Consider the following 26,085-nt stretch of genomic DNA (forward strand, 5'->3'; position numbering starts at 1 on the left):
GTCTGTGGTATTTGTTCCGTGTGAAGGACCGAGGAGAGAAGAGTTACTTCCCAAACACGCCATCAATCAAATATGTTTGGACTGAGAAGTTTCAAAGCAACACAATTGAGTGCTCTCTTGCATTCACTTCTACAGTATTTGATCCAAAGCCATCGCCATCTCACACAGACAAGTCTCGGAACTACAAACGCATTGATAAACTACTCAGACATGCATTTGAATGTGGCTCCAAAACTAACCACAACTTCTTTTTTCTCTTCTTTTTTTTTTTTTTTACACAGACAAACTTATTACTAATGCATACAAATCTAGACACACACTTTGCATTATCTCTGGCCCTCTATCAGACAGCGACAGCGGACATCATTAAACGTCTCCCCGCAATCCACATAAAAGAACTGCCATTTCTGATAGATGTCCTTTCGCAGTTATTAACATTTGAGAGAAACAGAGATGGAAAAGGGCTCTGAAAACGTGACTTCCTGACAGACCTTGCCGTACGCTCGCATCCTTCCTCTCTGTGTGGATAATGAAACAACAGGATACAGTAGCGTACGTGCTGGTCCTATCAAATGCTTGGTCCTAATCAGTCCTTAGAGATGCAGAGCTACAGTAATGAGGTGCACCATCAACAGCAGCGCTCTCATGAGAACTACCTCACGGCCAGCCAGACCCTCATCAAAACAAGGCTGCGTGCAGTGCTACTCTTTTAATATTCTCTTCAACATCAATTTGGTGTTTTTTTTTTGAGGTTTTTAGAGGTTATTTAGATTGGTAATGGGATAAGTAGATCCTCTTCTGTCTTGGTCTCTGATTTACCTAAAATCTTCATCACATTTTTGCTCAGATTTCCCGCACGTCACTGAAAGATGATGTCGTTTTGTAATATGTTCTGTCCGTTTCTTTCATATTTTGGTACGTTGCAAGTTGCCTGAATGGAGAGTGTCCTGGCACAGTTGACCTTAAACAGAACAGTGTTGTATGCACTTGCTCAGTCGTCCACTTCCACAGTTGTTGTGGACCTGGGGTGAATAGATTGTAGCTCAACAGGCTACTGTAAACCTAAAATGCATCGCCAAAGGTAAGTTGTAATATTTGCCTTTATGAATTTTAAATATCCAGAAATTAATGGAAGCTGTTTTTAAGGTTCTGGAAAAGGCACCTCATGTTTTAGAACACAAAATAATGGAAACACTTTATAATAACTACACCTTAACATAATATGAACAAGACTTAATTCATAATGAACTTATAGTTTATAGCAGTTTATAGCATATTCAGGGTGTAACTTCTTAGAGTACTAGTTAGGTGTTAGGTGTAATTACCAAGCCTGAATCATTTAAAAAAAATTAAAGGGTTACAAAAATTGTGACTTCATTATTCCCTCTCTCTTTTTTCCACTCCAGGAACTGACTTATGGCTCCGTCTACTGGCAGCGGAGGAAATGATATGGATGAGATAAACAATTGCTAACTTGCCCCCAACATGCTAATGCAGTATTTTTGGACTTAAAAACAGCGCAGAAGATCTCGGAGCAACGCTAAAGGAAGATTATGACGTCACACATCGGGGAAATTAAGAGTGGAGTGTTTTTGAGTACAACTGGTCTGTATTTGATGACGGATCAACGTTAAATGTGTGCATAATGTGTGTCCTTTAAATTGAAAAAAGATCAGAATATAGTAACTCCAAATTCATAATGTAGATTTCTCATACAATAGTTTACACGTATTATGCATGTTGTCGTAGCATTATATGAAAAATAAAAAGTATGCATTTTTTCCTCATTTGTTTTGATTATGTCTTCAACACCTCATTTCAGCAGCCAATGATGTAAATTATAATGGTACAATATTGAAGAAGGTTTCTAATCATAGTGATGGATAACTTGTGTTATTTTCACACAGCATTAAGCAACGGAGGCATTTTCAATTTAGACTTCCACTCATGCAACAAATTGATTGAAGGTGCTAAGTACAGCGACCGGAATATCACAGCACTTGTATATAGACTATTAAAGGTGTAGGTTTGGCTTAATGTGGCTCCATTAACACTTGTGCCAGTGTAGTCCTGGTTTACGCCCAGTGTAGTCCTGGTTTACGCCCAGTGTAGTCCTGGTTTACGCCCAGTGTAGTCCTGGTTTACGCCCAGTGTAGTCCTGGTTTACGCCCAGTGTAGTCCTGGTTTACGCCCAGTGTAGTCCTGGTTTACGCCCAGTGTAGTCCTGGTTTACGCCCAGTGTAGTCCTGGTTTACGCCCAGTGTAGTCCTGGTTTACGCCCAATGTAGTCCTGGTTTACGCCCAGTGTAGTCCTGGTTTACGCCCAATGTAGTCCTGGTTTACGCCCAGTGTAGTCCTGGTTTACGCCCAATGTAGTCCTGGTTTACGGCCAGTGTAGTCCTGGTTTACGCCCAGTGTAGTCCTTGTTTACGCCCAATGTAGTCCTGGTTTACGCCCAATGTAGTCCTGGTTTACGCCCAGTGTAGTCCTGGTTTACGCCCAATGTAGTCCTGGTTTACGCCCAATGTAGTCCTGGTTTACGCCCAGTGTTGTCCTGGTGTAGACTTTGGTTTGGTCCTGTTCAAGTCCTGGTTTATTTCTAGCCTTTTCCATATTTAGTTTTAGGTTTTTTAACCCTAGTTTAGTCCCAATATTAGTGTAAATGCAGCTTGTGTGACTCTACTCTCCTTAAAGACACTATTATACAAAGAATACCATCAAAATAATACTAAATTTAACACTAAATAACCCCGCTCACAGTAAAAAGGCATGTTTTAAGGTAAATAAATGTCATACTGTGGAAGACAAGGCAATACAATCCCCATGAAGACTAGAAGATTGATTGCTTTATCTCCTGTTCTAGCAGCGTGAACGTGAAGTCGATCTGTTGATGCTCAACACAAGATCACACTGTACGTTTGTCAGAGGCGCTCAATCACAACACTGCACACACAATTTGAGCAGGAATTCAACTTTCACAGTGAAGTCAAGTCTGATATGATTAAGATGACGTGCTACTCTTAAAATGCATTCCGTTATATATATATTTACCTAAATTGTAACCACGATTTTCTCAGTTCAAACAGAAACCGCCAAACGTCAGATAATGAGTTTTGACCTAAATGTAATGATCACGTAAAGTGTTTTTGCAGAACAGAGAATGTCCCAGGTGAAATGAAAACTTGGTAACATTCCCAGATTTTTGGGTTTGCCAAATTTATGATCAACGATTCACAGTTACTTGACTTGACAGTGTGGGTTTCTTTGTTTTTTTTCCACTTAAAATCATGCCGTTAATACTACAGCGTCTAACAGAGTGAGAAAACATGTGTCAAATGTGGACAAGGACAAAAGGATGAATGAACAACTTAAGCTTTTAAACAATTCACTCTTGAATGTTCAGTGATATTAATGTTCACAGACATTTCACTGGAGCGCAAAGAGCTGGAGGCTTCATAACATACAAATCATGGAAATGATATGGCTTTGCATTAATATTTAGTTGATTTATTCTGAATTATTAGTCACACTTCTGCTCATATTTCTACAGATGTCACACACATGACATTTGAAAGCTGCCACTGGATGTAAAACAACACAACTTGACACGAGGTCAGTCATATGTGTCACATCTATGATTTAGTTCACCCCTGAACACGCATTCATGGATCGGCTCCCAGACTGGCTAGACCCATTCATATAATACAATATTTATGCTTAGGTGTAAGTGCTTATGTAATCAGAAAAAATAAGCTTTATAAATGGACTTTTTTCAGAAAACCTTCACTTTCAAACACAAAAAATACATTAATTAGCATAGCTTTGAGAAATACTTATACACAAATATTTCAATAGTAAGTAAAAATGTAGCTAATATATTGAATCAAAATAGTATTAGCTATTACAAATAAGAATTAGAAAATGTATTGAAAGTATAAAATATAAAGTACGTTTGTAACACCCTTAAGCACCGTAATTTGAGCACTTTAAAGTACACATTCCACTTTTGAACATAATTGTTTTTTAAAAAAGTATTAAGTGGTCTTTCCTTTTACCATTTTTAACTCCAAGGCACAGAGGCACTTTAATTAGAAGCTGCTGGTCTCGCTGGAGGGAAGACGAAAACACGGTCAAATTAACCAAGTATAAAGTATAAACAAATGGTGTGTGCAAAATGTTTAGTGCAATATCTGTTAAAGAATGATTTAAATGTTGAGGTGTGTGTAAGTGTATTTTAAGTGTTTTACTGAATTGTGGTTAGACTATTTCATCTTACAATGGATGTATTGAATGCTACCGAACGTTACCCACTTCCATGCTCATTTCCTGTTCTTGTGTCCGGCTGGCAAAGAGGTCCCCCCTGAAACAAGCTCCCCTCTCATGTATAAAAATTGTAGTCTCAAGTGAAATCAAAAACTCCCTTTATCAGGAGGTCCCGCCCGGTGGGCAGGGCTTACACAAAGTAGGATATAAACCTTCTCAGACTCAATTAAAAATGTGTCTACAATGGAACACTCCAGGACAAATTATTTTTGTTAAAACAGTAACTTGCTGCACATTGGGCTCAAAACTTGTATATCTATGTACAGTATGATGTGATGACTAGTGATGGGACTCTACTGAAGTACTGAATTGAAAAAAAAAACTGTGATTTTTATTCACTTTATACACGTTATACACAAGTATCAAGTCAGCATATTTCATCCTTTTCTGGTAGAAAAGACCGTTTGCCTTGTCGACTACTGAACTAATCATCAGTTTCAGCCCTAGTGAGTTTGCATATTTAGAATATATTTCCAAATAAACCCATAACATTTTGTGATAATGATTTATGCGAGTATCCAGATGTTCTCGGCTCTGATGAACGGCCGTCTTCAAAGACACAGTGACTGAAGTGTAGCATTGTAATTTGGAGAAAGTGCTGACTGGAGCTACAGAGCGCAGTCGCCATGCAGAATCTTAATGAATGAACTGGTGAGTGAACAAGCAATCAACTGATGCAGCCACAAACACCATTAACTTCAGACCAACTCTACCTTCACAGTCATGGAAAAGATCTGTATAACCAAAGGCACATATTAAACAACTAATAAATAAGTCAGAATTGTACAGTAAGGGTTTTGCGGTTGGACCTGAAGGTGAGATCCAGCTGAGATTAAAGACGAGCTAACATCATATACTTTATTCCACTGCTGCTGTTGGCCACAATCCCCCACGGCGCAGCGTCCCTTGATGTTAAAGCATGCATTTCTTCACATGAATGGAAAAATGCACAGCACTCGTAGCTAACGGGCGGCTGTTAAACACGGCACGCGTGTAACCAGTGCTTTGAATGGAGGTTCATTAAAGCAGGCAGACGAGAGAGTTTGTTAGCCTTCTCCATGTGATGATGAAAGTCTAAGGAAGCTACAGTATATATTCCCCAGTGGCCCGCAACTTGAAAATGTCCGATGGTAATCCTACAGAGATATGTGTTACAGTAGAGCTTTGTTTTTGTGGTTTATGGAGTTAATTAAAGGAAGCAAAGCAATTTACAAGAAGGAATAAGTTGAATTCAGGTCAAAATATGTAAAGGAAGTTTATGTTATACTGTTCGAAACTATAGAAACAGTCCTTTTGCCTGAATAAATGTGTGCTATGGAACTTCTACAGTGCTGACGAAATTTTAAGTTCAAAAATTTGAGGCAGTTTGTGACGAGGCGATTTGTGTCGGAAAAACATCAGAAAAAATCAATAAAGCTGTTAAACCTGGAAGCAAGAAGCCAAAAGAAACAGAAATGTTCTCAAGTTTGTCTGATTAATGGTGGATAAATGTGGATAAGGTGCTAAAGGTGCATTTTGTAACTATTCCACCAACTTGTCAGCATGGATATGATTTACATCGACTGGAATGTTGATAAAATTGAACTAATTAGAATAATTAGTGTAGGGCAATTTCTCAAAATTTAGATATCATGAATGTTGTTTTGAAGATAAGCAAAATTAGAAATTCAATCAAGTTTCTACAAAAAAGCTGAAAATTAACCTCAACAAATACGTTTAAATGGTCTGATATAATATTTTCTGATTATTGTTATCGGGATACGCCAAACGATATAAAATCATTAGTTTTAGACAAAATTGCCTACCATTATCAGTAATTAGATCCCCATGAAAACATGCAAGTGTTCCGCGTTCTACCAGAAAAATCACACATTACACCTTTAACGGTTTCGAAGAGCAAACTGGCATTCACCGATTTGCAGAAAGTTGCACCATATTGTGTCATTCTTTTATTGGTGCTGGTTATTTCAAAACAGCATGTTGAAATCACACACACGATGGCAGCTTCTGCTCTTTGGTAAAATAACCCCCTTCACAGAATTACAGTCATATTCCACTGGAATTAATCTCAGAATGGATTTAACACAACTTTTTTCATGGTATTCTCTAACTAAAACTGACAACTAGACTAAAATAATAGAGAGGCCCGAAAGCGCAACATGTTCCACAACTACTGTACAGTTAAGAATAAGAATAAAAGAATCCGAATCAGAAAAGGTTTATTGTCATTGTCAACGAACAGAATTCTCATACATAGGAGCTTGCTTTGGTGAGTCAACAACAATAAAACAAACTATATAAAATCAAAAAGAAAAACAATTTAAATCTGCTATAGGATAAGAAAAAAATAGGCTATAAGACAAATAAAAAAAAGGCTTACTATATACACAAAATGTACAGTTGAATTTACACATTAAGAAGTCACGGCTGGAGGTGCAGCAGTTTGTGTACAGGGAGAAGAGCAGGGGGGAAAATACACAGCCCTGTGGAGAGCCTGTGCTGATAGTCTGAGTGTCTGAGATATTTTGCCAAGAATGACTACTATGTGTTGCATTGTTAAAAAAGACTTGTTACACTTTTTGGGATATTTATCTTTAACCATGACAAATGTAGATCATTATTTTATAGAGGTGGGACAGGCCACAATTCCCACAATCCCCACTTCCCAGTTGTAAAACATTTCTGTTTTGAATTTGTATTTATTTTTTGTTACCATCTTCAACAGAGGTTATCAACAGAAATAATGTGGAGTGGAATATAGCAAGGAGGGATGGAATCATATTTTGATTGTAGTAAAATACATTTGGCTTCTGAAAACATGACCAAGAGTAAACTGCACACCTCCAATGACATTTGAACGGCCGCTAATCTGTTATAACAAATTAACTCTTATAATAAAGACATTACGCAATCCAGTTGACAATTTTGTACTGAAATATTTGGATGTATTGTATTTTTGCTGCCATTATAGCACGACTTTTAGGAACTGAAGCTTGCAAGAGGTGTAATTGATCAGGGCTTAATAGCACTCACACACACAGCAATCTCACAAGACCATTTTCCTCCTGTGCTTTTATCCTGTGAGATCTTGTGGTGTGAGATCTTGTCCCATCCTCATTGTTTCACATGTTGTATCTTGTAAATCTCAAAATGTGATAAATGTAACAGATCACTACCACCTCTGTCCCAGTCAGAGTCACAAGACAATGTTCTTGCCAATTTTAGCTATTTTTGCACACACAAAAAAAAAAGAATATACAGTTTTTAAACATGCCGCCAGTGATGGGAGAAACCAAAGTGCAACCTGCATAGAAAACATCCATTCGTGTGTATATCCAAACATCTTTTAACGCAAAACTTTTCTTACATTGGTTTATTCCCAAAGGTCTGACATATGTTGGTGAAAAACAGGGAAAGTATGTCAGGGCAGCAGTGGGACAGTGGACCGGAGCCCAGTGAGGGTCCGGTGCCAGGCAGTGAGGAAGTCCCCACAGGATTCATTAGTCCATACCTGGCCAAAGGGCGCTGCGTTACGGGCCACGCCATCTGTTACAGCACTTGACCACTGTTGCCAGCATTTAGGAAGATCTGAACCTCAGCCAAACCTACTTCACACAGGAACGCCCAAAGCCAACGCATAATCCAACCTGTGATGTGGAAAACGCGGTTAATTATTACTTAGAATAGTAGGCTTTCACTTTCCATGTCCACGCAGGAAAACACCTACTTTTGCATGATGTTTTTTTTTTTTGTTTTTTTTTACAATTGATGTCCACCCACATTTAAATTTGTGAATTAGGGATTAAGAAAACTATTATTCCAACAAAGTGCTTTTTTCCCAGCATTGTTCCTCAGTGTTTTGACAATGATGTATGGCTGGCATTTGGAGTTGGGATTTCCTTTGTACATCTGCTCTGGAGTCATTGTTTTGAATGGATTAAACTTAAATGCCAACAATTTAGACCTGGAAAGCAGCTCCATATGAATGCCATTTTAGCCCAAATTGAATTGTATTGTGGTCTGGAATTTAAAACCAGGCTGTGACACATTCGATCAGGACACACTGCCTTCTCCGACACCGGTTTCACTCAAAGAGAACCAAATTAGAGATGTCACAATATCAAGCCTCACGATTATTGTGAAAAGATTATTCATGATTATTGATTATAAGCAAACATCAGTGAACTAATTCAGTTTCATAAGAGATCACCATTAATCTAGTGTCACCTTTTAAAATAATCCATAATCAGTGCAGAGCGGTGAACTTGTGCCTCAAATGCAAAACAAATACAAGATTACTCAGACACATTGTACGTTCATGGTGAAGGAATACTGTTTATAGCTCATAAAAGTGGATTTCGCATAATATTTCCCCTTTAAGTTAGTGTGACACAGCCAGATAAAAAGCTGCATCATGTACCGGTTTAATTTAATAGAATCGATTTAGTTGAAATTACTCTTTTGCTTCTAATATTGAATTGAAAAAACACATTTATAGCTTAATGGAATAATTTGGAGGTTTAAACGGCATAACTCAACAAATGAAGAGCGTTTAATCAAATGCCGTTGATAGTATTGACTGCTTCTCTGCTTGCTTCAGCTGAAAGCGCGCAGGCCTTTCCAAAGGTTGACACCGCAATCTAAAGCATCTATTGACCAGCTCGGCGCTCAGGCCACAACTGGACACTGACTGGCCTTTCTTTATTCGGCTGCGCCACATTTAAACGGGCCTTTATGCTGCTGCCATGATCCAGATTGCACACATAAGATTGCAGTGTGTTGAGTGACACAGGCTAAATGAATGCTGTAAAGTTGTGTAACACGACAACCCTGACGACGGACTAGACACTGGTTTTGGAGGGTAAAATCACAAAATACATTCTGAATGTTAAGGGTCGTTGCAAGAAAGCGTTTCCATCTTTGTACTAAAATTCTATAAGAAAAAGATAATGAAATGGTGAGTCAAATGTGCCTTTAAAGTCAAAAGTGCAGAAACATCCCACGTATGAATATTTTTTAACAACGTCTTGTATTCAAATTGTATACATCTTCAAAATGTCATTCAGAACATTCTCAGCAAGCCAATATATTGCCAAACTGACAAAACAACACAATACATTAATACTGTTGACACATCGAAGTTTATTTCAGATGTAGACAAATACGTTTCATATTATGGACCCCATATTTATTTGCTGTCTGGAAAGTTTAGAAGCAGAAAAAGGAGGCGATGAATAAAGAAACAATAATACTCTAATTAACCGAGATGTTTGTAATGCGCCATTGCCAAACATTCATCTTTTTCAAACACAGTAAAACAAGCGATTCAGGGTGAAAATGCACCTGTCCTGAAGAAGGAATTTAAACCATGTCAATAATTAATGCTTCTTTACGAGGCTGTCTGCTCTTGCCTCAGAAGGTGTGATTATGTGTTGACACAAACTCACAAACTGGAAGTGAACCCAATTACTGTGTTAAATCACATCTGTCTGCTCGTTCGAGTCGGAAAAATACATCAAGCTCGATTGATCTCACCGCTGCGCCGCCATCTGGATCTCCCCTCCATCACCCAAATCACCCACTTTCAACTGAACCCACCGGGACCCCGAGACCCAAATTAAATATGTCCAAACAAGATGACATGGATAATTCCCCCCATCACTCCAACCATATGTTATCCCGTTTCAAATGCTGACCGAAAAGGAGGAACTTTCTCTCTTTTGATAACTTTCTGATTGACAGTAATGGATAGATAAATATATGGTTGTCTGAAAGGCCTGTGTTACAAGTTCCCCCATCTAAAGCTGTGAATAAATTATATATAGTTGCTCGGGTTGTGTCAAAGCCTCCTACACAATTTCCCTGGAAAAAAACCCAAACCCTTTTATCTTCCGACCATCTTGAAGATGAAGATGAAGTGGGGATATCTTCAAAGATTTCAATTACTTCATATTGGAGTTTTCAAACCATGTGTAATGGACTAAACTGAACGCTGAACTAACAAGCAGATAAAGTCCAGTGTCAGGAATAAACCAGGACAGGAAAGTAATGAAAACAGGACAAATCTTTGACTACAGCAGCTCGACAAAAGAACCAAGTCTTAACCAGGTCTAAACCAAACCAAGACATAAGTATAATACGTATACAAGGCCATACATTCTCTAATAACTCTGTGTTTCAGTCACTCTTGGAGGTTCGAATTCCAATCTTGGAGAAGTGTTTTCTCAGAGTTTTTGTCGTCTCAAATCAAGTAATACAAACCAGGACCGTTCTCAAGTAGCCGAAAATGCAGATCCAATTAGATTCATTTATTCACTAATGAATTAATAAAAACTGCAGAGGCACAGCAGCAGGTGCAACAATAGAGAGAAGAGAAGGATTATCAATATGTCAACTGTCTGACATCAAACTTTCATCAAGCGCACAGCACAGCCATGTTGGATCGTCTAACCCGAATAAACTTGGGCTTCTAAACTATAGATAATAAATAAGTTCAAGTTGTGAGGGTGTTCCAGTAACATGTTGGACCTCGGGAAATCTGATCACTGAGTACAACTAGAACACGGCATAAAACTTTAGATAAACACCATTAGAAGCTTTTGTACCATTGATGCAGCTACGAATATTGCAAAAAATGTTTTATGCTCACTTTAAAAACAACCTATAGCACTTTCGTCTGCTTTATAGCAGATTATAACATTTATATACGGACGGTAGATTATGTTGAAAACTGCACCTCTGATTTGTGCCTTTACGAAACGCCGCCTTTAATTCATGGTAGCGAACAGAGGAATTTCTTTCATTTGTACCAATATTCGCTGCCAAATCCTTCGTATATCACGTTTAAAAAAAGTCGAATTGCTAAATATCAATTAAATAAAAGTAAATATCAATGGGTGTGACATGGGGAACGGGGAAGACCTGGACTGAGTAATGGAACATAAAGATTACTCAAATATGCATGAATCCCTCTAAATAAAATGTTGAGAGGTTAAATGACAAGTGGGATCAATTATAATATGGTTAGAAAGCTAGAAGTCGATTTTGCATAATAGGTTATAGTAAATTTTGCATCCTTAAGAAAAAATTGGAAGATTCTGGACATTGATATGCTTTAAATTGTAAAATATATACTGTAATACTTAACTATAAATATACTAGCGGATGCTTTGACCACCTCTAACCGTGTACCTGCGTTAGAGAAGCACTAGCCCAGACTCAGAAGCGCCTCTAATTACTGTTCTTAAGAGTAAGAGACATTAGCCATCTTTGTGAAAGCCCATTGTGACTTTCACAGCGTTTCGCCGCTAACTATCCAAGGAGGGCTTTTCATTTTGCACAATGGCCGATCTGCAAAGCACAACCAGACACAAGATGAGCAGAAAGGTAATATCACAGAAAAGAGGGGTCTGAAAATGTATTCAAGAAAAGAACAAGCATAGTGCCTCAACAAAACTACCAACATGCACTCAGCGTGGGAGGTGTCAAATAGCAAACACCAAAATGTTTGCCGTATCGTAAATAACCGGAGGCAAGGTCATGCAGGGAAATAAACTTTGAAGGAAATTCAGCGTGTCAGCACACAGTGTCAAGACTCACATCATGGGCTGCTAAATAAAACAAAGACAAGCAAGAATAGGAAAACGCAATATTAAGAAAACATATTAAAGAATAAATTAAAGTGAACTATTTTGAGTCAAAAGGATGGATTGAGTTGCAAATAATTTCGCCTTCAGAAAATGTAATATTTCTTTGTCATATTAGATTTGCTGCACTATATATCTCTATATCAACTACAATGTGTTCAGACACCTCCTCTCACGTTGTATTCAGTGACAGGGTGTAACCAGGTGTACAACAGCGTGTAAAGTGTGAGTAAAGAGAGTCAGATCAAACAATAGAAGGAAGAATCACATTGACAGTCATAATTTAAGTTAATCTACAATCTATCATTAATCACACAGAAGAATACTGCTGTTATTCTGTATATACTAGGGGTTTATCCATCAGCAAAATGGCCAGTGATGTGAAATACTACATTTAGATCACTCTTTATTCATCAAATATCCTATTTTATCCTATTTTACCTGTTTTCTAGTCCACCCAAAGGGCATAGTTGATAATAATAAGTGTTGTGCATCACCCATAACATTATAGTTATAAAATATCACCCTTATCTACCTACCCGGAATTGCAAACAGCTTTGTTTGAGATAATTATTTTACTTATTGTGCATTGTTAATCTTAATATTAAAACAACTTAATAGTACAAATATTTCATTGACTTTCAGTTTAAAACAGAAAAAGTACTTCTCTGCTACATGGTCTGCGTCCTCGGATTGTTATTTCACCATAGAACAAGGAGCAATATTTAGTTTACGGCGATTGTATTGGTTTATTGTACCATAACCTTAAAAGGTTCTTTTTTCAGGCGAGAGTTTGTTTGTACCTAACAGTTTTGACGGCTCACTTGCAATCTTCTACAGGTTTTGGTGCTGCCGTCCCACCAGGAGAGGCAGGATGACAGTGCCATCTGCAGTCTGACCCTGCCTGTCTTGGATTCAAATGTACATAAGGGAAACAGAGAAGGTGTTCAGCACATGGAAAAAGGAACATCGGAATGTGTGAAGAAAATGGTGAGGGCGTGCACATGAGCAACAAAACACAAAGCATCATTGGGACAGAGGACAACAGACAAGGAGGCAAATGAAATACAGAAATGTGCCCACAGGACTATAAACCGGGACATGGGGGGCTTTTGACTCTCACACATCTAGTATACCGTCCTAAAGAAGTCGGACTGCAGATGGCCATGTTGTTCCGGTGGGAAAACATGGCCAAAACCTGTGCAAATCAGCTGATAGGACACGTCACAGAAACATCACGTGACACTCGACAGAATATTGCGAGTGAGCAGTCGAAACCCTAATGCTTTATTTGAACATTTGCGTACGACCACATAATTACAGTGGTAGGGACTTTATCTGAGTTGTTGATGTCCTGGATGCAGGACAATACAGGATTACTCAAACATGACATTTGTGTATAATGTCCAGTCATAGTAAAGTACTCATCCTACAGCTAAGAAGGCTGTTATCAAACATATCGACCGTGTCACAATTCTGTTCATTGACAATGGCAATAAACCTTTTCTGATTTTGATTCTGAAGTCACATCTTCTGCAAAAATAGAATTAACTTTGCTCTAAGCTACATGTTGAAACTTAAAGCACAGACATATGGAGAGGTTCAAACCATGCTGCCACGTTGAATCATGCATAAGTCAGAGCTATAAGTACAGCAGCTGGTGGTCTGCGGAGCCCCAGGTAGAGCCCCGGGCTGGGAGCTGACCGGCCCACTCATTTAGCAGGGCTTGCCCAGGGAACAGGCCTCAGTGGGGGTCCACAGAACACTTAAGAGTTGGTAACCTCAGAGTGCAGCATCCAACAGGGGCCAAATCCCAGGGAAGAACCAGAACTATTAGAGCGGTTTAAATTCAACATGCAATAAAATTAGAATTATTATGAGCATCACAAAAGCTGCACATATTGTATAAATAACCGATATACATGATTATACAATGAATCCAAGTGGCAGTCAGTCATGTGACCAAATAAGGTAAGTATAAGCAATGATGTACAGCACTTACTTTGACGTACAACAATTAATGTATTTCCCCCCTAAATACTGATAAATAAAATGATTCTATAAAATGTACTCTTTCTAATCAAAAAAATATGCAAATTTCTTTCAATAATTATTACACAAAAAATACATTTAAAGGCCCCATAACATGCAAAATCGACTTTTCAGAGCTTTTAGCCTTCTTTCATTGCTATTTGTGCTTCATATATGTACCCAGAGTGTTTTTTTGATTGATTCCCGTAGTTTTTAGCTATATTACAGACTATCTCCTTTCCTCGAATCTCCAAACTGACGGGCGGTGGGGCAAGACATCGTCGTAAGGGCAGGCACGCCTCCGACAGATATATCTGTTCTGCGCACGCTGTAGAATCAACACCAGTTTTTATTCAGTCTCAAAGTAGACTCTTTCTCACTCAGTCGCGCGGAGCGGCACATCGCGGAGCTAACAGCACACAGCTGTGGGGCTACGTCACGTGTGGGCGGGGCACACACGCGCTCTGAGACTATGTCACGGGTTGGGCGGGGGAGCCAGCTCCTCGCAAGGGTGGGGGCGAATATCAAACCAAGCCGTTTGCATTTCTGGGTTGGTGAGGGGGTCCAAGGTCTGGGTGATATTTCTTAACTATTATGTTAAGGGTGTTGCACAACCCTTATTATGATCAATTATACACTTAGGATAGACAACGAAACGTGCAAAAAAGCATGTTATGGCACCTTTAAAGACATGTTTTAACATATGAGTTGATTTTTTCATTATGGCCCACGCATAATTACATACAACATGATATTTTCAATAATAAAACATAACATATACATTTGATATGTTTGAATAACCATAACTCGAGGTGGGGCTAAATGTTTATACAGTGAGGTTGATGCTCCATTTTGATAGAAGAGCCATATCATTGTGATGGATCCTGACTTTCTACTTGCTGATTCTACAATAACACATGAATATATTGTGGTGCTTTCTTAACAATCCATCCGTCTCAATGAGTCTCCTCTAAATTTCTCCTTCTCTGTTCCATCTATGGCTGATTTACAGAAAGCGGAAACACAGAGGCCGGAGATATTCTTGTCAAGCCCCATTGACATTGCTGCTCGCCGACAGGACATCAGACTGGTGCTCTGGTGTCATTAAGGTTATATGAGCTTGTCACATTTGTCAGAACAGCAGTGGTCCCGCGAGACACATCGTCCCCCTGTAAGTCAATGGGGTGAGTCCACTGAGCCTGGATAGCTTTCCCTGCCACACACCATCAGCTGCAGATGAGAATGGAGAGCGGGACTGGAACGAGCCATTGTTTTAGCCTTAGCAAATTGCTTTAGTTTCACTTCACTAGCAACACTTAAACATAACTGATAGACATCACTTCAACATGCATTCACTGTCTTCTCATCTGATAAATCGCAACCTAATGTGTATCTCCGACAAGTATTTCAGTTCAGTTCCGTTTTCATGTGAAAGCTGATGTACGTGATGTATTAGTGAAACAAAAATGACAGAGGAAAACTAATTGATTCCAGAAGTAGCGCACAACATTAAGAGCTGGCATAATCCCTCATTCATCAAGGAGTGGAAAAAGCTTCAAGGGTAGTCAATGTTTTATTTATTGTCTTATATTCCTTTACATTTGAACAATTAAAATAAACATTTTCCACAATGATCTTAGGTTGTAGCAAAGGAAGTGAAGGAAAATAAACTCCACTCTCTGACTTAGGACTGGGTGAGGAAGCGGGAGCCTATTATTTAACATTATAATTAGCCACCAGCATGATGACCCCGGAACCTCTACTTTTTATATCTGCATAAAAATAATCATGATCTCCAATTAGTCTCTGCTCCTCAAAGTCACAAACCAGATCAAACTAAAGTAGGTCATGAACCATCGTAATCAGAAAGTAATTTCATAATTTTTCACGGAACAACATGCTTCCCTTGCACGGTTTATTGCTTAACACGACAGGGGCTGCATTGTGAAGAATGGCATTGTGGGTCTTTTTTTACACTCTCCTTAATAGAGAAAAGTTGACCAACAAAGGCCCTGGCAATGCATTCATTTTATAGATACTTATGAGCAACAGTAGTATTACAATTAAAGTTACAGCAAATAACTATAATTTTAGACACAGACACATTTCAATGGCTTTAGCACACAAAACACCCACCCATAAAACACAACATGAATAATAAAAAAAGGATTTGGCCTGAGATAAAGTTAACACAAGAGGAAGTGTCAGTACACGCCTATATTTAGGAATAATAATGGCAGAATTATGTTGCTTAAAGACACTTGAATCTCACACATTCTAAAGTGAAAATGATGGTGGCAGAAAACGCTTTTCTCTAACACTGTCTCACCATCTTCAATGCAATCAGCAAAATCATGCTACATTCTGTGGATGTGTTGTGCAGTAAGTGATGCTAAATGTAACATATCTTACTCCTGTTTTGCAATGTTGGTTTTAATGGCAAATGATGTGTTGTAGCTCTCAAATATTTCAATAATTCAGGACCAAAGACTCTATTTTTAGAGTCACAGATGATCACAGGTTTACAGCGGATGCACCGCAGTGTCTTTGTTTTTTCTGTTTACATGTCGAAGCTCTGACACTATTGAGTTTGAGACTTCAAAAGCCCCCCATGGATAAGTCTAACACCACACACAGACTTCAAGACATCTCAGTGGAAGAATAATGCTATATTCTGAACAGCATCACCGTCAATATACAAACCTTGAACTATTCAGTTTTATGACATTTTTATGATGACTTTGGCAATGATTTAGTCTTTTATGCATTGATCATATTTGTGCTTGTGTATATAAGAGCTACATACATTTGTCATTTATAATGTATACTCGTATTTTACAAGGTTTACTATAATACAAAGAACGTAATGTCAAAAGTGGCATTGTTTTTAATATCAATGCAAAATAGGATCAGAAATTATCCTCCTGCCTTATTGTGAGGTCATATATTGTGACCAATCGTACATGAATGGGACACAGATAATTCAAAATAATAATATATTCCCCCTTTTGTATTAAAATTAGAATCAAAATAATCAATACATACCAGTGCAAAACTGCAAAGTGAAATCAAACTGCTCTTTGGTTTATGGGAATGTGCAATATCAAAACTTCACATAGGCTTTAGAGAATGTGCAATATCAAAACTTCACATAGGCTTTAGAGAATGTGCAATATCAAAACTTCACATAGGCTTTAGAGAACGTGCAATATCAAAACTGCACATAGACTTTAGAGAATGTGCAATATCAAAACTTCACATAGGCTTTAGAGAACGTGCAATATCAAAACTGCACATAGACTTTAGAGAATGTGCAATATCAAAACTTCACATAGGCTTTAGAGAACGTGCAATATCAAAACTGCACATAGACTTTAGAGAATGTGCAATATCAAAACTGCACATAGGCTTTAGATAATGTGCAATATCAAAACTGCACATAGACTTTAGAGAACGTGCAATATCAAAACTGCACATAGACTTTAGAGAATGTGCAATATCAAAACTTCACATAGGCTTTAGAGAATGTGCAATATCAAAACTTCACATAGGCTTTAGAGAATGTGCAATATCAAAACGGCACATAGACTTTAGAGAACGTGCAATATCAAAACTTCACATAGGCTTTAGAGAATGTGCAATATCAAAACTTCACATAGACTTTAGAGAATGTGCAATATCAAAACTGCACATAGACTTTAGAGAACGTACAATATCAAAACTGCACATAGACTTTAGAGAATGTGCAATATCAAAACTTCACATAGGCTTTAGAGAATGTGCAATATCAAAACTTCACATAGGCTTTAGAGAATGTGCAATATCAAAACTTCACATAGGCTTTAGAGAATGTGCAATATCAAAACTTCACATAGGCTTTAGAGAACGTGCAATATCAAAACTGCACATAGACTTTAGAGAACGTGCAATATCAAAACTTCACATAGGCTTTAGAGAACGTGCAATATCAAAACTGCACATAGACTTTAGAGAATGTGCAATATCAAAACTGCACATAGGCTTTAGAGAATGTGCAATATCAAAACTGCACATAGACTTTAGAGAACGTGCAATATCAAAACTGCACATAGACTTTAGAGAATGTGCAATATCAAAACTTCACATAGGCTTTAGAGAATGTGCAATATCAAAACTTCACATAGGCTTTAGAGAATGTGCAATATCAAAACTGCACATAGACTTTAGAGAACGTGCAATATCAAAACTTCACATAGGCTTTAGAGAATGTGCAATATCAAAACTTCACATAGACTTTAGAGAATGTGCAATATCAAAACTGCACATAGACTTTAGAGAACGTACAATATCAAAACTGCACATAGACTTTAGAGAATGTGCAATATCAAAACTTCACATAGGCTTTAGAGAATGTGCAATATCAAAACTTCACATAGACTTTAGAGAATGTGCAATATCAAAACTGCACATAGGCTTTAGAGAATGTGCAATATCAAAACTTCACATAGGCTTTAGAGAATGTGCAATATCAAAACTGCACATAGACTTTAGAGAATGTGCAATATCAAAACTTCACATAGGCTTTAGAGAATGTGCAATATCAAAACTGCACAAAGGCTTTAGAGAACGTGCAATATCAAAACTGCACATAGACTTTAGAGAATGTACAATATCAAAACTGCACATAGACTTTAGAGAATGTGCAATCTGAACGGCACATAGACTTTAGAAAATGTGCAATCAGAACGGCACATAGACTTTAGAGAATGTGCAATCAGAACGGCACATAGACTTTAGAGAATGTGCAATATCAAAACTGCACACAGACTTTAGAGAATGTGCAATCAGAACGGCACATAGACTTTAGAGAATGTGCAATCAGAACGGCACATAGACTTTAGAGAATGTGCAATCAGAACGGCACATAGTGGTTGCACATGGTGCACATCGTGGCTGAAAGGCCCCCAGTGAATTACTTGCGGTTACTTTGGTCTTTTACTTCTGTTTAATGGTGGAGGTTGACTGGAATGTGTTTACAAGGTTTGTGATCCTTCTCCCAAGACACATTTCCCGCACCTTGTTTTATCATATTGATAGAAATGTTGATACAATATAGTTTTGTTTGATTAAAAACAAATACATAGTCAAGGTAATGTACTATACATTATTTGAGTCATTCGACTCTCCAAACCAAAGTCCTTTACTGCTACATGATTGAATAATAGACATTTTTATTACAATAATGGAAAAAGCAAGGCAAACAATTTGATCACAATTATTCACATGTGATAAAAGTGTCGTTTATAATGTGTCTGAACTGAGACACAAAATCTCTTTGCAGGAATATTTTGAAGACATTTTAGTGGTGGAAAATAAACATCATCACTGTCACCTCCTTGGCTTTACCACTGCGCTTGTTGACAGGTAGCATGACAGTACTGGCATATTGTGTTTACCTGCGTTTAATGCTTGTTTACATCTTTGTCCCAAGTGTCTATTTTTTTGTAATAAATTACCTCATCCGTGAGCGCGGGTGTCAGGAAAAACAAAAATATGAATTCCCTGGTGTCACATGTATTTGCATCCATGACACTTGAGTTTGGTGCGCCCCTGGTGGCTTTTCCCCAGCGGTGCGGCACTGCTCTCATCTCGCTCCCAGTCCTCATCATTGGTGTCAAGATCCAGGACTGCTATTCAGGGAGCAAACTCCAGGGGAAACCAACCTCCCAGGAGCATAAGAGAGCGTGGCAATAAACAGGAGCGTTAGCTTTGGTGTGTAACATAACAGTTCTCTGATGGCCGGAGGGCTGAAATAGAACAAGTGATTAGTGCTGTGTGGAAAACATTATCTTTAATATGTAGCTTTAGGTCTGTCCAGGGGGTCTAGCTACAACAAACACATTAGTAGGAGGGAGTATAATTGCATATTTAGCCGACCGTTTTTCATCATGTCAACGATTACTTTTGAATTGTATACTCCATTGACTTAGTTAAATGGTAAAATACCTGTAGGAAATATTTATCTCGAACACACTTTCAATACATCTATTTTGTTTTCTGGAAATTGGGGAAGAGAAATCCTCAGATTAGTCTCGCCACATCTAGAACCAAGTGAATACCATGATGTATAGTCACAGAGCCGGTAAAGATGAACATTATTATGAACTTATTAAAGGAATTAACCATGAAGTAAAAGCTGTGCAGTTCTGTACTCGATTTAAGAGGATAAATGATGGATTTTACATGATCAACATCTACTTGGGGGATGGTCCTATATCACTGTGATTATATAATTGTTTTGATAATATCATCATCAATATTAGTTCAAATACAATATCAAATATATAGTTTAAAATTAAACACACGCCGTTTTAAATCTGCCTTTTCACCTTTAAAAGAGTGTTTCTCTTTCATTTTTTCAGTTTGGTTCTTGAACACCAACCATGGCATCAAAGACACATTTGAGCACATTTTGGATGGATGTCAGTGTAATCCCTCAGTCGTCCAGGTGCTCCATGGCAACTGGATTCCATGTAGTTTTCCCACTCATTCAAGAAGCTGCTTCAACTTGGGTGAAACGTCCTCACTCGTACTATAAATGATTTGGCTATCTTGAATGATAAAATATCGCCAACGTTATCAGTATGATTATAAAAAAAAAGGTAGGCAGTATTGCTTTTTGTAAATATCTTCAACCCCTAAAAATATTCCTTGTTAGTATGCTGATATTTCTCCCATAGCTGACTGGTAATATGAAGGATTAGCAACATAATACACTTCTGACAAGTCTTGGAGGAGATTTTTCATGAAGAACGCCTCACTGTCTGTACCACCTATAGCAGCAAATCCTGTCTTATACTGTATGAAAGGGAGGCTTGTAATAATTCCTGTGCAGCATCAAAAACTGCAAACTCCGATGCCTAATCCCTCAAGTTTTGGGCGGATTACCTCTTCTCTATCTTCTCCGATCCCTCAGCGTCGCACACCTCACAAAGTTTCTCTCCTGTCCCTATTTTACCACACGGTTAGTCAAGGATGCTGCACTTTACACTTGGACTACATCAGTTGATCTGTTATGTTTTCTGCTCCGCCACTTCATACTAATGCCTCAAATCTCTGCTGTTTTTTGTTTGTTTTTTTTGCTGTTATTTTCTAGTTTGTCTGAAGGCCCAGGAGAGTTGAGATCCTTAATCCCTTCTCTATTACTGATTTAGGCCAGCGGCTGATTGAAAAGTGAAAAAAAGAAGTGCAGTAGCAGTAGAAGAAACCCTCGCTGTGGGCTTTTTACACTATTCAGAAAAATAGCATATACCAGGCAGGGCTGAGGAAGCTGGGTATGCATTTCAGGCCTGAGTGAGTACAGAGAGCTGACACACTCCTATTGAGTTAATCCAGGAAAAGGTGAGCGCATGCAGCGGCGGGAGTCTGGAAAATTGACCACGGCACAAAGAAGAAAAGATTTTCAGCGTCTCTTAAATATTTCTTCTATTTCCGAAAGGAACGTTTTCAGCAAAATAAAACAAACCAATGTTGTCAATACTTTAAACATGATGTGGTAATAAGTTTGATGTGAATGACAAGTAAAACGGTGGCAGAGATTCAGTTTGTCACTTTTTCTCAACATGTTTTTAAGCACCATGTTATTCTGCATTTATTCTAAAACAGTTATTAAGGCTGTCATCTCATTTTTTCCATCTAAACTGCAATACAAGCAAGTATTAATGTCATCATCAGTCGTCACTTGATTTTACAATGGGACACTCATTTTGTCAGCTCACAGAAACAAGAAAAAATTATACGCAGCATATACTTTTGAAAACGGCATGCACTGTGTTGAGCATAAAGCTGAGTAATACATTTTATTCATCAAGATCAGGCTTGTTTTTAATAGAAAGGTGCACAGCATATCCTCTGTCAGTTAAAGCAGGTGGTTTGGAGCAGAGTTCAGACTTTAGAGGAAGATATTTGACTTTTTTGTGTTAAATGGAAACCAAAATGATGAAGACATATCGCTCAGCCCTAACATACTCAAAGTTATACAAACTGATCAATACGTATAGAATTACAATACAAGCCTATGTATAGCTTGGATATATTGGGTTGAACTATGCCAAAGCCATATTATTTTTACTGCAATGAAATGGTGCAATTTCAAAGTGCGTCAGCTCCTATTTTTAAATTGAACATTGATTTTTGTAGAAAAGTCATACAAAAAATCCCCCATTGTCCTGCTAAACAAGCATCTGCAGTTCTACCAGCAGCACGGCAATATCTCCACACAGGGCTAATCTCCTCACATCTCATTAAGCGCTCTCTCTGAAGACGTACACAACACACTGGCAAGAGACGCATTTCCAATTTGGCACAACCAGACCTGCCCTAATGGGCCCTGAAAAAGAGTGGAGAAACGCCTTACTGATTTTTCATATGGATATTTGCAAGTCTCGAGCTTTAGTAGTATCCCCATACCTTCACTGCAGGTCTCATTATTAAGTGATCGGGCATCTGCTCCAAAGTGCATCTCAAATTACTCATTTTAGGATTATTTTGCCCATCTGCTGTGTCAAAAATGTTACATAGAAGCCGCAAATGATGTGTTGATTGCATTTTCAACATAGAGGCAAGCGAAGATGTGATACATAGAGGTTAAGTAAAGCCGAGTATCGGCTCATTGCAGAATGATATCAGGTTATTTTAATGTCTGAATAGAAATGATGAGGCTGACAGTGCGGCGGAGCAGCTTGGTGCTAAATGGCTTCAAATACGATATGCCGGGTTCCATGGCGATGCACTCAAAGGTTGAAATAGTTATTAGGGATATATCTGAATGAGCACAACCTTGATGTAGGTAGAATGACTTGTATTAAGAAGCAAAAGGCTCAGAAATGAAGCTAAATAGGCAAAGTGAAGATGTTTTTCAATGTAACCTAAGAATGCATTCATGTGTTTATTTTGAATACAATTTATGTCGCTCAGCCTTGACCATATCAGCAGAAATAAGCACAATGAATGTCAAATGGGACACATACAGTACTCCAAAGCTCCTACAAAGCATTGCCTGTAGTACCAGGAGGAATATACCTGAGGGATACTCTGTAACAGCTCAGTTAAGAGCAATTACTTCATTTTGTTGTAAGTTGTTTGGTGTGAAGCCCAGAGGTAATTGTTATTCTTCTACAAAGAAACATGGGACACAGGCAATGTATTAATAAGAAGAGAATGTGCTTCTTTGGTCATAATAGAGGTGGGTGATACATAAAAAAGTGTTATTATGGAGATTACAATATAGAAGAAGGAATAGAAGAAAAAGTGGTCAATAAAGACTGCAACAGGAGCTGATTAGAAGTTAAACGGAAAAATATCTGCAATTTTTATATCAAGTCAATTGTACTTTTGCACTCCAGCTCAAATTGCATTAACATAATATCGATATTGTTCTCGGGATAATACAAAGTATGCACTGGGAGACTTTTCCCTCCAAAGAAAAGATGTTAGTGTATTCCCATTATTTTGTCTTGAACCAAAACCCTGGCCGTGACTTGCGGTGAAACTGGTTGTGGTGAAACATGTGAAGAGTAATAATGAGTTGGAGTCGACACACTCACTTGTCTGACTGCTGCACTATGTCCCCTGCAATCACACACTGACAAGTACAGGCCAAAACCACAGCTCAGCCCCATAGTTTAATGTAGTCGTCTGCACAAGCTTTTTGGTCTGACACATTTTTCTATTCACCACCACAGAGTATTTGTACTCGCCGCACTCTCCACTCTTCAGCCCACCTGCTCCTTTAAAGCACCCTGGACCTGGCTGACTTCCAAGGAAGCTCTTAGTTCCAAACTGGTGTAATATTCTTCTGCTGGCCTCGGCCTCCCACACCTCATGTACTCTAAAGACTTCAGGCTCTCAGGATGAAAACACAACGCAGCTTTCAATCACAAATCAAATAGATAATATGGTTAACCTCATACACAGCTTGGCACATTATACAATCTTTTACTTCACGTCTAGGTCAGAACAGCACAAACGTTCACAAGAAAACTGAGTAATGTTATGTTGTTGAACAAGGTTTACAGATTCACACATTAGAAATAAGTCCTATTATGTTCCTGTGCATTCATTCCCATCGCCATTCAATCTCTAATTTACTTGTTGTTGTCGTGTTGAACATGTCTATTGTCGGCCCTGTTTGTTCTGTAATGGAAGTTCCACCAACTTGTCGCGTGGCCATTAATAAATTATTCTGATTCTGTGGATTTTTAACCTTTGGACCGACACGTCTTTCTTGTAAAATGTATAATAGTATGTAATAGTAGTAATAGAAATGAAGCGTACTACAAAACTTTGTGGCAGTATTATTTTGTGTCTGTTTGTACAGTGGGTGGTAAACCCTTGGCGGGACATACATTCAGCCCTGACCATCCAGGCGGAAATAAAATGCAACAAAAACATCTTTCAGCATCCACTATTCTACCCCTATTCATACAGAGATAGTACAAGCAAATAAAACCAATTTGCTTTGCACATTAATTCAATTTGAAATGATGTATGGTATTTTTGGGGCCAATCTCAGTTCAAATATGTGAAAAGTAAATGCTATGAATGAAAACGTAATTAGCAAATAGAAACAAATATAACGCTTCTCTCTTCACCCAGAAAATGTTTAATATTTGACATTTATACTGAGGAGCAGGAGAACTTGTGTATGTTTTTAAAGTGGCAAACAACAATACACAGTTCAAAACCAAAAAGAAGAAAAACCCATGATAATATATTTACCTGCCAAGAGAAGATAGTGTTTTAACTGTTAATACTATGTTAATGATAGAGTGTTTGCCGCTGTTAACTGGTAACAGGAGTGACCAGCTTCTGGTGTAGCGCGGTATTGATCTGGGGTCTGTGATAGTTTAACAGCTTCTTTATGATGTGGATCACTTTCATCACACTGGACCCAAGAGACACACGTGCCATGGTCGTATTTCACAGGATATAACGGCAGGACGGATATTGAACAGGCTCAAGAAATATGGACCAACAAACCAACTAAAAAAAACAAGCAACTAAGAGCATGTGTGGTTTGATTTGTAAAAGTTATACAGTTTTAAACATCGTATTGTTGAAGTTTTTAGTCCATCATTGACTGCGAAGAGGATCGTTCTCAAGGTTTTTATTTGATGCAAACAGAGACGCAGGAAAAACAACATGGTTTGTTGTATTGACTTGATTCTGAGTCCGTCCTCCCAGTTTAAATGTGGATTAAATCGCTGTTATTTAGGTCTGATGAAATGGCATGATGTTCGCTTTAAGATGATGGTATTTGTACAAGTTCACAGGTAATGAGGAAGTACACAGTAGCAGAGTAATGTGTCCTCTATGATGAATATGACACAAAGATCTAAACAGGCTGCATAAGAATATCTTGGTCAAAGTTCATAGTAAAAGGAAATACTCATTACAGTTGAATAACAGTAATACTTTTTGTATTGAAAACTGCTACTACGATCACATGAGCAACGCCAACTACTTCTACAGCTGTACAAGAAATACATACAGACATACATACAATACTACAGACTATAATTATGACGTCTCTATATATGAAATAAATACTTCACTTAAAAAAGAATACAAGTCGACGTGTCATGATTTTAAAAACATAGTCCGGATGACTACCTTTGAAACTTTTTTACTTAGTGTATTTTACAGTATTTTTTTGTCTTTCACAACCTTTTTTAACTGGATTGAAGCGTAAAAAGTACTTTTCCTCACCCGCTGCAATAGCTGAGGGTTTATTTTTAGTACGATCATAGTGACATTCAACCGAAAGGTTTAGAATTGGATTACGACTTTGAACAAATTAATTCTGATGGCCCAAAATCATCCTATAAATACATTGCTACATATGAAAAAAAAATGTGTAAAATACATTTTTAATCTTAAAGTATTTTTAAAGCGGTTACTTCAATACTTTATACTTTGATGTAATTTTTTGACATGTGATTTTGAGTTCTTCCACCACTGCATGTCTGTGGTGCCTGTTTATGCATGTATTTTGTGCGCTTCTAACCTCTTTCTAAATGTGTCGTCCTGGTGAATATAATGCCCA

At 38.0% G+C, this 26,085-nt stretch overlaps 1 protein-coding gene across 2 annotated transcripts in view; it reads right to left on the reverse strand.

Moving 5' to 3' along the window:
* gpc6a (glypican 6a) overlaps positions 1-26,085 on the reverse strand; it is a 172,922-nt gene that overhangs the window by 143,550 nt on the left and 3,287 nt on the right. The gene's annotated exons all lie outside the window — the stretch shown is intronic.

This window comes from Eucyclogobius newberryi, unplaced genomic scaffold (genome assembly GCF_026437365.1).
Source record: "Eucyclogobius newberryi isolate DKJ021-1_F unplaced genomic scaffold, fEucNew1.0.hap1 SCAF_5, whole genome shotgun sequence".
NCBI classification, from domain to species: Eukaryota; Metazoa; Chordata; class Actinopteri; order Gobiiformes; family Gobiidae; genus Eucyclogobius; species Eucyclogobius newberryi.